Below are 10,684 nucleotides of genomic sequence, written 5' to 3'. Positions count from 1 at the left end.
TCTTTACCCATCTGCTTGCATAGCATTGGCTATTGTTTCATTGGTTAGAACCAGCAACATGAGATACACGTTGAGATACATGTGAGTGTGGGAGAGAACCACCTGTTTGCTTATATTCTGGGAGCACATGGGTTGGGAGAGCTGCGAGCAAAGTTGGGCCCATGAATTCAACGATCTTCTCTTGAGCTTACTTTAAGGAGAGTAGACTAAGATGTGATACACAGGAAGCCTGCCAAGTCTTGGAGCACCAGCAGAAGGGCTGCCAACTTGGAAAAAGAGTCATCAAGTTAGCTTCATTTGTAAGCTTGAGTGTAGGTTTTGGTATTGCCTGATACAAAAAGAAAATCCAAATTGTGTCTTGAAACCAGTTGTGATGGCTATTCTTGGTTGTCAACTTGATGACGCCTGGGATGAACTAAAACCCCCAAATGGGGCACATCTCTGAGGGACTTTTGCTTCATTTGAAGTAGGAAAGCCCATTTCTAGTCTGGATATTTGGGGTAGGAAAACACACCTTTAGTCTAGGTCTTTTGAATTGGGAAGGCCCCATTCTAGGTTGCACCTTCTGCTATATAAGGGCATGGAAGAAGGAAGCTTTTGCTCTTTGCCTGCTTGTTTTCTCCTTGATCCAAGTCCATTTCTTCACTAGTGTTAGAGCCTACTTCCTCAGGATTCCAGTGTATACTACAGACCAGCTGAGACATCCTTGTGGACTGAAAAACTACGGGGTTCTTAGACCTTCCATCTATAGACAGTCATTTTTGGATTAGTCTGACCATGGCCTATCATTTATTTTAATATGTCTCCTTTCTATATTTAGAGAAAGATTCATTCTATAAGTTCTGTTACTCTACAGAACCCTGGATAATAGACTGTTAAATAAAAATTATTGCATATAAAGACCATATAGATTTCTGCAGGTACTTTTAAAGACCAAGAAATAAAGGAAGTAGAAAGAAAGGCTTTTGAGACAAACAAATACAGAGGACCAAGCAGAAGAAATAGATACTAATCTATTTTTTATGGGATGTTATATAGGTAACAGATACCTTGCTAACAGCTTGTTATAGAGTATGTCAGTATCTCCTTTAGAAATATAAAAAAATAACATTAATGAAAATAATCAAAACCATTTCCCTGAGGCAATAAAATGACTCACCAGGTAAAGGTACCAAATCCTGATGTTCTGAGTTCAATCCCAGGGACCCCTATGGTGGAAGCAGAGAACCCACTCGTGAAAGTCATCCTTCGTCTTCCACACAAACACTGTAGCATACATGATCCCCCACACATGCACATAGAAAATAAATGCAAGCAATTCAATGTGATTTAAAAGTTGAAAAGAGAAAGCATATTTGAAAAACATCTCAGGCATTCACATTTGTGACTCTTAAAGTACACCCCAAAGTGGGGAGCCATGTCAAAAGTAACTAAGAAACTTTGGCAAATAATTTGGAGCAATAGACATACACACCAGACTAAACAGGGAACAAAGCTCGTTTTTAAAAAAATGCTCATTGTTAGCCAGCTGTGGTGGTACATGTCTGTGCTATCAACACTAGTGTGGTGGTTTGAATAAGAATGACCCTATAGGCTCCCATGATTGAATGCTTGATTTCCACTTGGCAGAGCTGTTCGGTAAGAGTTGGGAGGTGTGGGATCCCTGCAGTGGATGTGTGGGACAGACTCTGAGGCTTCCAAAGCCTCCTGCCATTCTCAGTCTGGCCTGAGACAAGAGATCTCAGAAGTTCCCACTGCCATGCTTCACTCTGAAGTCATGAACTCGAATCTTCTGAAACCATAAGGCCAATCAAATGCCTTCTTTTATAATTTGCTTGGATCATAGTGTTTATTAAAGTAATAGAAAAGTAGTAAATAAGACAACAAGGCAAGCTGAAAATGGAGAGTTTGAAACCAGCTTAGAAGACTGGAGGGAGATCCTGCCTCAAAAAAGAAAGGAAAAAAAATCAATATTGACACTGTTAAGAAAAAAATGTTAAGAAAAAAAGCTAAAAGATTTGCTAAATTTAAGAAGCATAATTTCTTCTTAGCTTCTATTTTCTTTTTTCCTTCATGATTGTCTCTGAGACATGGTTTGCAATAGTCTTTGATAGGTTACTTCTCTGCTGGTGAAATGAGCCAATACAAGCAAGATTAGAATGTATTCAAGGCAGGCTTATTGGGAAGCAGCTCTCTGGTGGATGAGTTCCCTGGCCCCAAGGACTGAGGCCAGGGAAGTCACCAATGGGGGTTGGGGGTGGAGAGAAAGAGCTTGCTCAAAAAGAAAAGAGGAGGAGGAGGAAGAGGAGGAGGAAGAGGAAGAAGGAAAGAAGGAAGGAAGGAAGGAAGGAAGGGAGGGAGGGAGGGAGGGAGGGAGGGAGGGAGGATAGAGCAAAGTGTCCGGATTGTATAGGGAAGAGCCTCTGGGGCAAGGGCAACCCAACCCCTGGGCTGGAAAGTTCAAGGTTGGGGGCGGGGTATGCCAGGTAGGAACTGAGGGATGCTGGGAGAACTTGGAAGCCAGGTCTGTCTTGATATGTAAAATATGCACCGCAATTCCTTGTCCCAGGCAGACACCAAACGGTCCTCCATTTTACTTTCTGCTTTGAAAGTGTCAAGCATAAAACTAAGAAATGTATAGAACAAAGAACACCTGTACACACTACACGTAGGGTCCCCAAATGGAAAAGCATTTTCTGGTGTTTGCTTTAGCTTTTTGTGCATATGATCCATCTGTCATTTATCCATCTATCAATCTATTTTTATGTCTGTCCATCCATCTGTTTAGCTGTCTTCAGTCTGTCTCCAGGTACCCTGACTCTTCATCTCTAAATTCTTTTTTTTTTTTGTTCTTTTTTTCGGAGCTGGGGACCGAACCCAGGGCCTTGTGCTTCCTAGGCAAGCGCTCTACCACTGAGCTAAATCCCCAACCCCCATCTCTAAATTCTTATTGCATACATCTTTACATTGTCCTGTGTACTAACAGATTAAGAAGACCCAAGACTCTCAATTTCAGAAAATTCAAGCTCAATCCAACAGTAATCACCTAAAATAAGTTTATATTCAATTTTACCTTTGTCCCAATAATGCTCTTTAGAGAAAAATAAACACAGACAAGGAAAACCAAAGCTCCTTTTCTCCCTCTCCAGCATTAAACCGAATTACATCTTGTACTTAACTGTTGTTTTTTTAGTTTCTTCTGTGGGGATGAGAGGGTGTGTGTGTGTGTGTGTGTGTGTGTGTGTGTGTGTGTGTGTGTGTGTAGGTCAGACACTGCGCATCTGTTTCTATTGATCTCCATTTAATTTTCAGAGACAAGATCTCTGGCTGAACCTGGGCCTCACCAAGGGGCTAGGCTGGCTGGTCAACAAGTCCTTGGGATCGAGCTGTCTCCATCTGTCTCCACCTTCCCCAGTACAGAGGCATACTACCATGCTCAGCATTTGTGTGGGTGATATTGATGTGAATACAGGTCCTCACACGATAGTATTTTACACACTGGGTCATCTTCCTAGCCCCTCTTGTCTATCTTAAGTTTTACCAATTCACCAATCTCTATAGTAATCACAGTTTTGTAGAGGGCATGCAAAATTTTCTGTACAAGTCTCTCAGTCTGTGATTACTTTCCCATAGTGAGAGAGAGACAAAGTGGACACATTTGTTTCATTGTATCTTCATGGAGGTGTATCCTTTTCAGTGTGTCCTATCACCTGGTATTTTAGCATGCTCTTGGTAAAATTAACCTCACCACTCTTTTTAAGGGGGTGCCTGCTATTGTTTCTAAAGACATTGTTCTCTTCAGTAATTTATTTCCTACAGAATAAATTAAGTTATTTTTTCCATGTATTTCTGTCAGAGAGAAGGGAGGCTGGCCAGCATAGCTGCCAAACACAGAATTTTCAAAATTTGGATCAAGCATAAGTAATTATTAGAGATTATTTTTTAAAGTGTGAAACAGGCTACTGTGGGAATGGATCCATCTTTAGACAAAAGGGCAAAATGTTATTATAGGTAATTAATTTGGAGAGGCAGAGAGACTATACTCATTGGACAAACGAGCTGTTTTAAAAGTCTGAATTTTCATCAAGCAGCAGGAAGGTCATAAGTTAGGTCCATGTAGTAAAATGTGCATGCCAGTCATTTCCCCTGCATAATGTCAAGCTGCTTTGCATTTATATACAATCATGCTTCCTAATAATCAGGAAAATGTTTGGACTGTACATACACACACAAAAAGAGCTGGTAGCGAGTATAATAGAGAAAAATGAAAACAAGGGAGCCAGGAAAGGCATTTAAGATTAGGAAATGTTTATGTAGCATCTCTGAAGCATTTGACAAATTACACTACTTAGATTACCAGTTTTTCTTTCTCTATCCCTGGCTAATCTTATTAATATATTATAGCTTCAGATTGTTCTCAGTTGCATCTAGTGAATTTAAAAAAGAACAGCCCCGCAATAAAGTATCCATCATGTCTTGGTGAATAAAATGTGTATTTGTGCAATCTGAGATTGAAGGCTCTCGGAGTTTTAAATCAGACAACCCCCCACTTCTTGCAGACACTTCCTTATTTGTCACTTTGAGTTTGATTTATCTCAAGCAAGAGCTAAAACTGTATTAAAATCTTCCGTTAAGCATGTAAAACTCTGCATATAGAGAGCTGGCAAGTTAAACATGTCTAATGAAAGACAGCTGTGCTCTCATTGGAAACAAAAATAGGTTGGAAGAGATGTGTCTCTGTGAAGAATTATGTGAGTGTGAGAACTGGGTGCTTGCTCTTTAAAGAATGGTGCAGATGTGGAAGGCATTGGGAATATTTTTCAGTTGTTATTTTTTAATAAAGTCTATACAAACTCGCCAGAGGACCTGTGTGTTCTGCCGTTGATCAGTTAAGCGGCGAGTTGGTAAATTAACCAGCACCCTCTGCTTGTGCACGATTCCATGAAGTCACATCTCTTGCACTTGAGGACATCTTAAAACTGAAAGTGGCGTGATTTCAGTGTCTTCTACAGTAATTGTTTACATACGTTTTTAAATCTTCCAAGGCATCCTGACAGTTTTGAATTTTCACTGCAAGTAAATGATATTTTGTTGAGAATTTGAAGACATAGCAGTAGTATAGTTCAGCTGGTAACAGCTTTTGCCACCAAGCCCAATGACCTGAATTTGATCTTTAGAAACCACAAGGTGGAAAGACAGAACAACTGACTCCCACAAGATATTCTCTGGCCAACACACACATACATCTACACAAAAGCACACACACATATACACATGTACACACTCATACATACTCACATACACATACATAAACTTACACACATGTATACACATCCATGCACACACATATAAACACATACTTGCACAATACACACCATAACCATGTACACACTTGCACACATGCACACACCTCAAACACACATAGACACATGAACACACATGTAGACATATTTATATCCATGCATTCACACATATACCCACACACATGCACACACACATCCTCCTACACATTCACATACATATATAGGTAAACACATATATATGCATGCATGCATGCATACACACACACAGATATGCACACCCACAAATAAAGAAGTGTAATTTTTAAAAAAATTTTAAGAAGAACTTGAAATGACTATAGATTTTAACATTAAAATGAATGATAAATGACAATGGCCCATTTACACCATTACAATGCAAAATATCTAATCACGTGTCTTGTCAGCTTCTGATCATATTTAAATCATAGTGCACATGAAAAGAAATAAGGGTGTTACCTAATTATGTCATCTTAAGCAACCTTAAGCCCAAACTAAGGCAGTATTATTTGATTTCAGTCTAATCCTTAAAATTCTCTGTTGGGTTTCTCTAACCATGGAGGAACACTGGAATTCCAGACTTGATTCATTAATTCACTCATTCATAACACTGAGTGTCTGACAGGCAGAAAATCTTCAATAAATGCTCGTTACAATGTCATAGTCACACATACCTATCTACACAGGAATGCTAACATGGGTTCCTCATAGTCTGGAAGGTTTAAACTGTTTGCCTAGCATGTTCAGTTTATAGTAGATAAAGTTTTGTTTTGAGTTAGTGTGCTGGCTGGTTTTGTGTGTCAACAAGATGGAGTCATCACGGAGAAAGGAGCCTTCAGTTGAGGAAATGCCTCCATGAGACCCAGCTGTAAGGCATTTTCTCAACTAGTGATCAAGGGTGGGAGAGCCCATTGTGGGTGGTACCATCCCTGATGCTGGTAGTCTTGGGTTCTGTAAGAAAGCAAGCTGAGCAAGCCTGGGGAAGCAAGCCAGTAAGTAACATCCCTCCGTGGCTTCTGCATCAGCTCTTGCTTCCTTGAGTTCCAGTCCTGACTTCCTTTGGTGATGAACAGCAGTGTGGAAGTGTAAGCTGAATAAACCCTTTCCTCCCCAACTTGCTTCTTGGTCATGATGTTTTGTGCAGGAATAGAAACCCTAAGACAATTTGTCTCATTAACTCAATAAATACCTGCGCCTCCTGTGAGCCTCGCACTATGCGAGCTCTGGCAACATCTCTTTATAAGACAGGATTATTGCCCTTGTGAAACCTGCATTTGTTTTGTAATAGATAGAAAACAGGTAAACAAGATGACTATATATTTTTATTAGTATCATAAAGAAAAAAATTGTCAGAGTGATTGGGTCCCCTCTGTGTGTTGTGTGGTGGTGGTGGTGGTGTGTGTGTGTGTGTGTGTGTGTGTGTGTGTGTGTGTGTGTTTGCACAGGTATCTTTGACTGTGGATGACAGAAGGGGATGATATTGGATATATGATGTCATAGATGGGAGAGTCAGAGATGACATCTCCCAAAGACTGTGATACAGACACGAGGGATGTAAAAAACCAATTGTGTAAAACGTGTAATGCTGTTCAAGTATAATCTTCAGATTTGATGTAATTGATATGATCATTTTATTTTATTTTACAATTTACTTTAGCTAGGCTAGGGGCTGGTCTTGAATTCATAGAGATCTTCCTGCCTCTGCCTCCAGAGGCATTAGCATTAGGTTAACGGTGTGTGCCACAATGCCTAACCCTAACTTTAGTTTTGAAAGAAAACAAATTATTTATTTAGGTCTCCCAAAGACTCCAAAGCCTACATTAGTTGGCAGGGTTCTTGGCAGTAAGATCGGAAGCAGGGATCACTTCTATTCTTTAAAATAGTCGTTTAAAAACATGGCGGAAGGGTAGAGACATCAAGGGATGGGAATTGGAGATGCTGCAAAACACACCTGCGCCTTCACATTTCCCATTTCATCTCAACTCAGTGAAGAGTTTAAAATTGAATATAGGTAAGTTGGCTAAAAAACTGTAATTCTGAGTCATCAGCCACGTATTTGAAAGGAAATACACAGCCAATGCTGGCAGCTCCTATTTTTCAGATTAGAAATTAACTGCTATCTTGTCAGAAGGAAATGGCATGTTTTATTATTGAAGAGGCGGCTCCATTAGCTTCTTCGGGCCACAAGGGCCCATTTATCTAATTGGTTCTTCCAAGATCCCCAGTGACCAGGCCAAATCATTGCACCTTCAAAGGTGGGTGATTTGTGCAAATCAACACATAGCAGGTTTTCGGTAGTAATCATAAACTACAGATATTGAATAAAGAACTGGGGAAATCCAGTCTTTTTTCCATCTCTGCTGAAAGTGGCTTAGTTTCAGATCATTCATGATTGACTTTAATAAAATAATGGAAAATCCATGCTGTCTTTTAGATGAAGAACCTAAAGATTGCTTGAAACTCAAAACTTTAAAGATATGTGTATACACACATGTATGTATACCTGTATATGTGTATATGTGTGCATATGTGTGCCTGTACATATGTATGCATGTGTGCATACTTTGTTTATATGCATGTTTGTGTACCTGTGTGTGCACATATGTGAATTTGTGTATGTATATGTGTGTATCTGTACATGTGTGTGCTCATTTGTGTGTGTACCTGTATGTGTGTTTTTGTAGATGTGTGCATGAATGTATGCATGAGTGTGTGTGTGTGTGTGTGTGTGTGTGTGTGTGTGTGTTTGCTGAGGGGTGAACCTAGAGCCTTAAACATGCTATACAAGTAGTCTGCCAATGAGTGATAGCCCCATTCCTTCATAGATATATTAAATGAGAAGATTAAAGTCAGATGTTTAGAAATAAACAAAAATCATCAGCTTTCTTATTTTAAAAATGAAGTGAACTCCATCCAAGGAAGTAGACGGATTAACTACAGATCTCCATCTCTGCCTTTATTCCCCACGATCCCATACCCAAGTCTCATTTCCAGCTCTTCAGCAGGTACCCTGTTGTAGTCTTCCTTCCTCTCTTGCCCCATCTCCATCGGGTCCCACAGATCCTCCCCTCTAAGCTTCTCTCCCAGCACAGATCACTGTATCTCATTTTCCAAGTCCAGCAGGCATTCCCTGGAAATGCACAGGCTACTCTGGCTGGGGAAGCAGGAAAGCTAATATAGGCTCTTCACTTTCCCACCTCTCCTTCAAATCTATTTCCTCAACTCTGTAGGGAACCACCTCTCTTTTTTTCCTGGAGGTCTTTTGTGTCTATACTAAGTCTCCAAGTTCAGGGGTTTTATGGGATTCCTGCGTGTGCGAATGAGTGTCTCTGTTTACTGTGCCTTGTCTTGGGTTCTTTTCCTTGTGTTTGTTTTGTTCGATTATGATGTTAGCTTTTGTTTTATCTCATTACTCTTGATTTCATTTTATTATTATCCCTTAGAAATCTGTTTTCTAATGAGAGACAGAAAGGGGGTGGATCAGGATGGGAGGGGAGATGGGGAGGAACTAGGAGGAGTAAAGGGAGGAGAAACCATAATTAGGATATATTATGTGAAAGAAACTATTTTCATTAAAAAGGATAATTAAACATGTAAGTAGAAGTATAATAGTTGTTTTACAAAACTTTTATGCTAAAAAGCTGATAATGCTAAAATGTCAACATATGGTAATAATGTTTGGAGATTTTTAGAGATCTAAAGATACAAATATAGGTCAGAGTAACGATCAGAACAAACAAACAAAAAAATCTGTACTTTCAAGATTTAGCTGTCAAGTAAATCTTTCAGATTCTCATAGGTGTGGTTGATATTTAAGCTTTGCTAACTCACCATTAAAACATTCTTACTGGGGAAATGGATGAGGCGGCGGCTGAGGGGGTTGGGAGCCCAGAGGAGCTGCTGTGGTCTGCCCTGTGGTCAGGGGGTGGGGGAGGGGGCGGGGAGGTGTAGGTGGTGAAGGGGCAACCTTTTGGCGTGGGTCCATGTTACACGCAGCAGCAGTATATCAGCAAGGGCGCATGCGGTATGGTTAGCTCTGCTTATGTCCACATGAGCAAGACCAGAGTGGCCATCGAGATCAGCTACTTCGAAAAATCAAACCTAATGTCAGCACATGCTGAAGGAAACCCAGATCTTGCTGCGATTCCACCATGAGAATGTCATAGGCATCCAAGACATCCTCAGGGCACCCACCCTGGAAGCCCTGGAATGTTTACGTTGTTCAAGACCTCATGGAGTCGTATCTGTACTAGCTGCTTTAAGTGTCAGCCGATGACCAATGACCACATCGGCTGCCTCCTCTACTAGATCCTCCGGTGTCCTCAAGTACATACACTCAGCCAATGTGCTGCATCGGGACCAGAAGCTCTCCGATCTGCTCATGAACACCACGTTAAGATCTGTGATTTTGGCCTGGCCCAGATTGCTGACCCTGAGTATGATCAAACTGGCTTTCAGACCACTTACGTGGCCACACGCTGGTATCGAGCCCCAGAGATCATGACCAACTCCAAGTGCTACACCAAATCCATCGACATCTGGTCTGTAGGCTGTGTTCTGGCTGAGATGCTTTCCAACCAGCCCATCTTCTCGGGCAAGCACTACCTGGACCAACTCAATCATATTCTAGATATCCTAGGTATTCCCCAACCCAGGAGATTTTAATTGTATCATTAATATGAAGTCCTGAAACTACATACAGTCTCTGCCTTCTAAAACCAAGGTGGCTTGGGCCAAGCTTTTTCCCAAATCTGACTCCAAAGCTCTTGACGTGCTGGATCCGAGGTTGACCTTCAATCTGAACAAGCGCATCACAGTAGAGGAAGCACTGGCTCACCCCTACCTGGAACAGTACTATGGTCTGACAGATGAACCAGTATCTGAGGAGCCATTCACCTTTGATACAGAGCTGGATGATCTCCCCAGGGAGATGATCTTCCGAGAGCCAGCCTGCTTAGAGCCAGGGGCACTAGAGGCTCCCGAACAACAGACATCCTTGTCCCCTTGGACCTGGTCCTGCTCCTACCTGCTCCTTCTCTCCAGATAGTTAGAAAACTAGCTTAACTCAACCCAGACCCTGGCAGCCCAGGCTGGACCAAGGGTAGGCCTGGCCACCTTCTTTCATTTTGCTAGGGTCTCTTGCTTCAGGCAGGCTTCTCCCACTCCAGTTCCGTGCTCCATCTCCCCGGGGCCTGAGTGGTGAGGTGGCTCCAGAGCTGGTCTCCGCTGCTCTGTCTTTATCTAACCTTGCTAGCTTCAGCTCTGGTAGAGCGTTCTGGAATGGAAGGGCTATGACCGCCCTAGGTCCTGTGCTACTGAGGGGTAGAGGGCACGGAGGCTAAGCTCTGCTCTACTCGCCTGGTTGG

The 10,684-nt window shown here is 41.5% G+C and overlaps 1 pseudogene; it reads left to right on the top strand.

The window, feature by feature from the left end:
* The first annotated feature begins 9,173 nt into the window (after window positions 1-9,173).
* On the top strand, window positions 9,174-10,365 carry Mapk3-ps1 (mitogen activated protein kinase 3, pseudogene 1; annotated as a pseudogene).
* Window positions 10,366-10,684: the final 319 nt, after the last annotated feature.

The sequence above is a fragment of the Rattus norvegicus genome, chromosome 6, assembly GCF_021556685.1.
Source record: "Rattus norvegicus strain SHRSP/BbbUtx chromosome 6, alternate assembly SHRSP_T2T, whole genome shotgun sequence".
NCBI lineage: Eukaryota > Metazoa > Chordata > Mammalia > Rodentia > Muridae > Rattus > Rattus norvegicus.
This window is presented reverse-complemented; position numbering and strand designations above follow the sequence as displayed.